This window comes from Mesocricetus auratus, unplaced genomic scaffold (assembly GCF_017639785.1).
Source record: "Mesocricetus auratus isolate SY011 unplaced genomic scaffold, BCM_Maur_2.0 Super-Scaffold_100006, whole genome shotgun sequence".
NCBI classification, from domain to species: Eukaryota; Metazoa; Chordata; class Mammalia; order Rodentia; family Cricetidae; genus Mesocricetus; species Mesocricetus auratus.
The window spans coordinates 19,961,116-19,967,306 of record NW_024429190.1 but is presented as its reverse complement, the minus strand read 5'-3'; the positions used below and the strand labels follow the sequence as shown (position 1 = coordinate 19,967,306).

The following is a 6,191-nucleotide window of genomic DNA, read 5'->3' as shown; positions in this document are numbered from 1 at the left end:
GCTGCTTTTGGTAAAACAAAACCAAAACACTGAGCATCAAACTTGTGTATGTAGTCATGTTTTTCTCTCTTAGCTCCTAACTTGCTTATCTACCTGTTCTCTTTGAGGAAGAGAATAGAGGTACTGTGTGAAAACTGAGAGGGATACTGGTTTGCTCATTGGATTGGGCTAATGAAAGTTACAGTAGAAATAATAAATAAACAAGGTGTTTGTGTGTGTGTGTGTGTGTGTGTGTGTGTGTGAATGTATGTGAGCGAGCATGTGTGTGAGTAAGCATGTGTGTGATTGTGAGTGTGTGTGAGAGTTAATGTGTATATGTGTTTGTCCATGTAGTGGACATAGACATGGGAAGTAGTAAGCTTTGTATTCTTGCACAGGGGCCATGTTAGTCTTCTTTATATCGTTCCAATTTTAGTAATGTGCTGCTGAAGCGAGCACAAGCTTTGTATTCTTAAAGATATGTAAAAACATCTTTGTTGTGGTAGTTTCACAAAAATGCTAGACTCTCTCTCTTCGGCACAAATCATTTTTTTTGTTAGAATCTCTCAAAAACTCCAGTTTTTGAATCCCAGAGCATGCTTCATGCCCAGACTATAGTGTAAAATTCACAGCTACCTTATCTGTGCTGGTACATGACTGCTCCATGGAGGTTTGAAAAAATACTCATAAACAGATAGACAGGGAATATATTTGTGTCACCATATATGAAAAAAGATGGAGTGGGTGAGAGAAGGAGATCTGCTCAGCCACAAGCTGCCATCCATACTTAAGCAGAGATTACTGTAGGAAAAATAGTGAGAGTACATGTAACAGGGATGTCACCTTCTCTACACACACACACACACACTTTGTGTATTGTGGAAAGGCAGAATGTGCATGTTCTTTACTTCCCTATGCAAACTTCCACTCTGTAGACACTTGAGATTGCAAATCCTGCTTGGAGGTAAAAAGGCCTATGCATTTACTGTGCAGAATTTGAGGGACATCAATCTAGTCTGTGGAATGTAATGTCAGTGCTTAATTTTCATTGATAAATCAACAATGCTTTTAGGGTGGTTGTTTTGTATCTTAGTAAAACTTTCATTCATACTGGATTTTACTTTTGCACATGGTCATTTTTGTTGGCCTCAGGGTCTCTGCAAGAAACAAAATTCCCCAGTGACATTAGCCATTGTCTCTTATATCTTCCTCCTGTTCCTTCCATAAGGTAATTATAAACCCAATTCTGCATAGTTTCCTACTGATTCCCATGGACTCAAGTATATCAATGCTATAATAATTGCCCTTAGAATATTTTCTCATGATATTCTCCAATTTTATTGAAGGTCAACATTAAAATTGTATACCATAGCATCAGTTCATAAATTTAGTATCTGAAATTCCAAAGCTTTTTATAGCCCCTAATTGGTATAATTGAAGTTTAAATGAGTATCTTTTATTTTAAGTTAATATACATTTTAAATGATGTTTCCTTATAAGTGGACATAAGAACTGAATATACTATGTTGATGTTTAAATAATATAGATTTACTACTGTATTATGTGCATATGTGCATATATATACATACATATACATATATATAATATGTGTATTTGCAAGATAAAAATCTGGTTAATACAGATCTTCTTAGATCAGAATTCCAAAATAATTAGGAAAATCTGTTAATTTATAAGCCTTGCTGAGAGGGTTGGCTTTAAATTTACTGGAGATTGAGAAACTGTGCTACCCCTGACTCTATGACAATTCTCACTTCAGTGTATGCAATACAACTGTAGAACCCCAGCAACACCCTCATCTATTCAGTCTTGATCTCATCTGTGATATTCTGGAGGAATTTCATGAAAAACTGTGCACAGTTGAAGGACATTTGAGATGACACAAGAACTAAATAGAGAATGAATAATGAAAGATTTCTCTTTCATTGATAAGCTTGGAAGTCTTCTATTTCTAGCCAAAGGCAGAGGAGTTTAAGGCATTCCAACAGGAGAATGTTTAAAGAAAACAATCTGGAGATATTTTTCATTGAAGATATATATTTGCACTGAGTGTCACTCATGTTACTTCCAAGATATAAAATGTAGTGAAGAAAGCAAGACCTGAAAACCATAATCACAATTGATTTTAAAATGGTCTGTTGCTGCATGATTATGTAGATTGCTTCAAATAATGGAGAGTCTCTGTTTATGAATCTAAGTTGGTCATTTGACATGTGTTAATCAATAAGACATTAGCAAAATGCCTTGAGAAAAGCCTCATGGTCACTTGCATGTTCAGGCTGCATGATTCTGCTCAATGCCTAAAAGCAACTGGGTCCAGGACACATGTTCTTTGTGCTAGACAATTAAAACAATGATTGGTCTTTTATGGGAAATAAGAAAATAGCCTATGCTGAGTTACATATGCTTGACCACGGTTCATAAATGTGTGTTTGAATTACCTTGAATGGGCTTTTTTATCACAGGAAGGAGCCTTAAGGCATAGAGCAGGAAGGCTGTAGATAGTACATTTATCCAGTACATTGGTGGTAGCAGTGGACTGGTGTGCTGCAGTCAAGAGGGGAAATATCTTTCATGGTTTTCAGATGTTAAAACTAGATTATTTTTAAGGTTGGCCAGTGCTAGAGATCTACCAAGAAAAACACGTTTTAAGAGATTGATTTAAGTTTCACTGAGTTGTAAAGTTATATACAAAGCATGAATAAGTAGCCATGAAAGTAGACAAGAAATTTTTGGTTCTCAATATGCAAACTTTTATCTCTCTGTAATCATCATGCCCCCAGTAAACATTCAACTGTCTAGAAGAGCTTAAAAATAGATGTGGCTATTTCAGAGGACTCCAGTTCTAAGGATGTACTATAAAACTTAGCATGGGGGTTTTGTGTTGTTGGGACAAACAGCTATCAATGATTTAAAAAGAAAAAAGAGTTATTCAGATCATAGTTTTAGAAATGAAAGTTTACAACTGGCTTTGCTGTTTCTAAGCCTGTTATGAGGCAGGACACAGAGCAATGATGGAGTAAGACTGTTCATCTCATGGAGTTCAGGAAATAGAGAAGTGGAAAGGAGTCCAGGAAAAAACAAGTTCCTTGGGGATATGCCCCCATGACCACCAAAGACTCTTGTCTCCTCCAATGACACTATCAAAAAGATGAATTCATCAATAAATTAACCTGTTTTTAATCTAGATCCTTCATGATCCAGTAACTTTTCAGTGGTGCTGGTCTGTAAAGGTTAGAAGAGGGCATTAAATCTCTTTAACCTAAAGTCACAGATGGTTGTGAGCCACCATGTGGCCATGTGGGTGCTGGAAACAGAACCCAGGTCCTCTTGGTAAGCTAATGTTTGTATCTGCTGTACCATCTGCTCTTCCCAGCATGCAATCATGTTAGGGGAATACTTTATATCTAAACTGTAATAAAGAGAGATAATTAAACTTTCTTCTAATTGGAGACCGTATCTTCAGATCGACAGTCTCTCTGACCTCTTCTAGTGTCAACATTTTCATATGTAAAGTAAAACCAAAAATGTTTTTAATATATATTGCCAGTTACTAAGTCCACTGACTAGCATATTGTGAGTCTCAAAAAAAGATTCCATGTATTTTCTGTTTGGGAGGTCACAAAGTTATAAGGTTGACCAGGGAGTTCATATCTTTCTTGAGGTCTGGGCTCTTGTTCACTTCAATGAAGAATTTGAAGGCAGAAATAGGGTGTTTAATATTAATTTATTTAGAAGAGAGCATAAGAGAATACATGAGCATTCCTACTGGTAGCATCTTGAGTGAAGATACACTGTGATTGGTTGGAAAGCATTAACTTACAGATTTGGATAAGAGGTGTGTAGTGGAGGTTGTTTAAGAACTTCTAGGTTTGTCATAGTTCTTTCATAAGGAGTTATATATTTGAGCCTTTGAACATGTACATTAACCAAATTGCCCTTAAAGTTGTCCTTACTGTTAAAAAACCAACAGTACAAGGATGTATGCTCATTTGGTGGGAGTTTTAGGCAACCACATGCACTTGGGGAATTTATAGTTGTCAAAGATTTCAAAAGCACATGAGAATGTGGGACAGTGTCCCTTCCTTATTGAATGGGAGATGCTAGCCATTTGTCTTGTAGCATGTGACAGATCGAGGAACAGGTATAGCAAGATCTTTATTCCTGGTCCTTAATTCCTTGACTAATGTTCCTTCCTCAAAGATACTTTTCTGAGTAATAATTTCACATCTATACTAGGAAATGTTTTCATAAGCACTGTTTGTATCACTACTGCTGTTCATTTAATCTGTTCCTGTGGATTACTGTTTAAGAAGAGCCATCCTCTGGCATGATATCCAAATAGTGAAGAAACATAACAAAGAAAACTTACCTAAAGCCTTGGTCAACATCCTGGCCATGGTGCTTCCCTCCATTAAGAGAATGTGATATCATGTGGAGAAATAGAAAAATAAATTTATTTGCAGTTTGGGTTAAAACTGAGGAGAAAGAAATTCATTTTCTCCATCTTACTTATAACAATGCCATAACTTACTAAAGGTGAACCAAAATGCAGGTGTTCTACATGGGTAGACAATGCTTTTCCTGATATCAGTGCTCTTGAAAAGAATTTCTCAAGAGGAATCCTAGGCACCCATGGATGTTGATCACAGTGGTCAACTTGATTTTATTCAGAACCACTGCATAGGTTGCAAGGCAAATTTATGACTATGCATATATTTTGGAGGTCTGCAGACATTTCAAGAGAGGTTAAACCAAGGGGTAAAGATCTGCCATGATGTGGATGTCACATATAACATATTGGGGAAAAGGTGGAATAGAAGAGGTAAAAGGGATAAAATCAGTGGAATGGTGTCATTCGTTTTTCTTTGCTCCCTAACCTGTTGTGATGTAAATCCAGTTGCTCTGATACCCCTTTCTTACCTTGCTGAACTGAGTCCATGAAATCATGTCCCAACAGATCTCTCCTGCTGTGAGTAGTCAAGTTTAGGTAAATTAGACCCAGTGGAAGCAAACAAAACTCTTAACAGATGGGATCTGATTGCTTAGTGGGCAGGCATATTCATCAACACCATTCATATATTGAGCCATTAGTAGTGATTTGAAACTGCTGCTGTGCGGGTACATGGAACTAGAAACAAAGACAGTGAAATAGAATTAGTATGTTCTACTGCTTATTTTAAAAATATCTCCTATTAGTCCTACAAATTATTCCATTAACTCTTATACTCAATGATTGATTTAATATTAATGACGGAATAGTCACCAGTTGAACAAATGAGCTGTACTTTGTGATTGGTACGTTGTAAAATCTTACTTTAAAAAGAAAATATGTAAATTTGAGTGAACAGTAAAATAAACAAACTCTTGATTTCATGTCACGCATATGTTTAAAAATAAGAATGGCATGGGAAGGCCAGAAAGATGGTTCAGCCTCTGTGTGTTGCATAGCTTGTCTACTTGAATTTTTTACCCCAGCGCCCATATGATTATAGGAGAGAACTGACTCTTACTAGTTGTTCTCTGTAAACACACACACACACACTAAAGAAAACTAAATTATTGTTAAATGAATACATTTTAAAATAAAAATAATACCATGGTATATTGTTTCTACTAAAACTGTAATCTTACTGTTTTAAACAGAAAGTAGAAGTAATAATTTTCACTCTAAAATATGTGAAGATATAAGGAAAGTTCTTTTAAAGCTAGTTTTACATGAATAAAGATGAATATACTGGCAATCATCAGGGTTCAAACTAAAGACTGGAGAGCACCATCACACATTCTGTGTATCCCCCAGAAACTTCAACCTTCCTTTCAATCAACTATACATGCAAAATATTAAAGAAAATATCCTGGACCTCTCATACTTTTACAGTCAAAGAGAGTCGACATAAATCAATAACTTCATGGAGCCACAGCCTAGTAAATACACACACTATAATAATATATATATATATATATATATATATATATATATACCTCAACAGTAATATGGCTTTCCCATGGTATTTAAAATAATTGAAGTAAAAATATAAGCCCATTTCTCATAAAGAAAAAGATAAATTTTGAAAAAAATACATATGTTGTCCAAAAAAAAGTCCTATGAATAATTCTCAAAATTCAGCAACTGGAAAATTGCTGCAAATTCAATGACACAAAGATTAAAACTTCATACATTTTTTTCAAAA

General features: G+C 35.4%; 1 pseudogene; it reads right to left on the bottom strand.

Moving 5' to 3' along the window:
• Positions 1 to 338: 338 nt before the first annotated feature.
• Positions 339 to 437, bottom strand: LOC121141005 (annotated as a pseudogene).
• Positions 438 to 6,191: the final 5,754 nt, after the last annotated feature.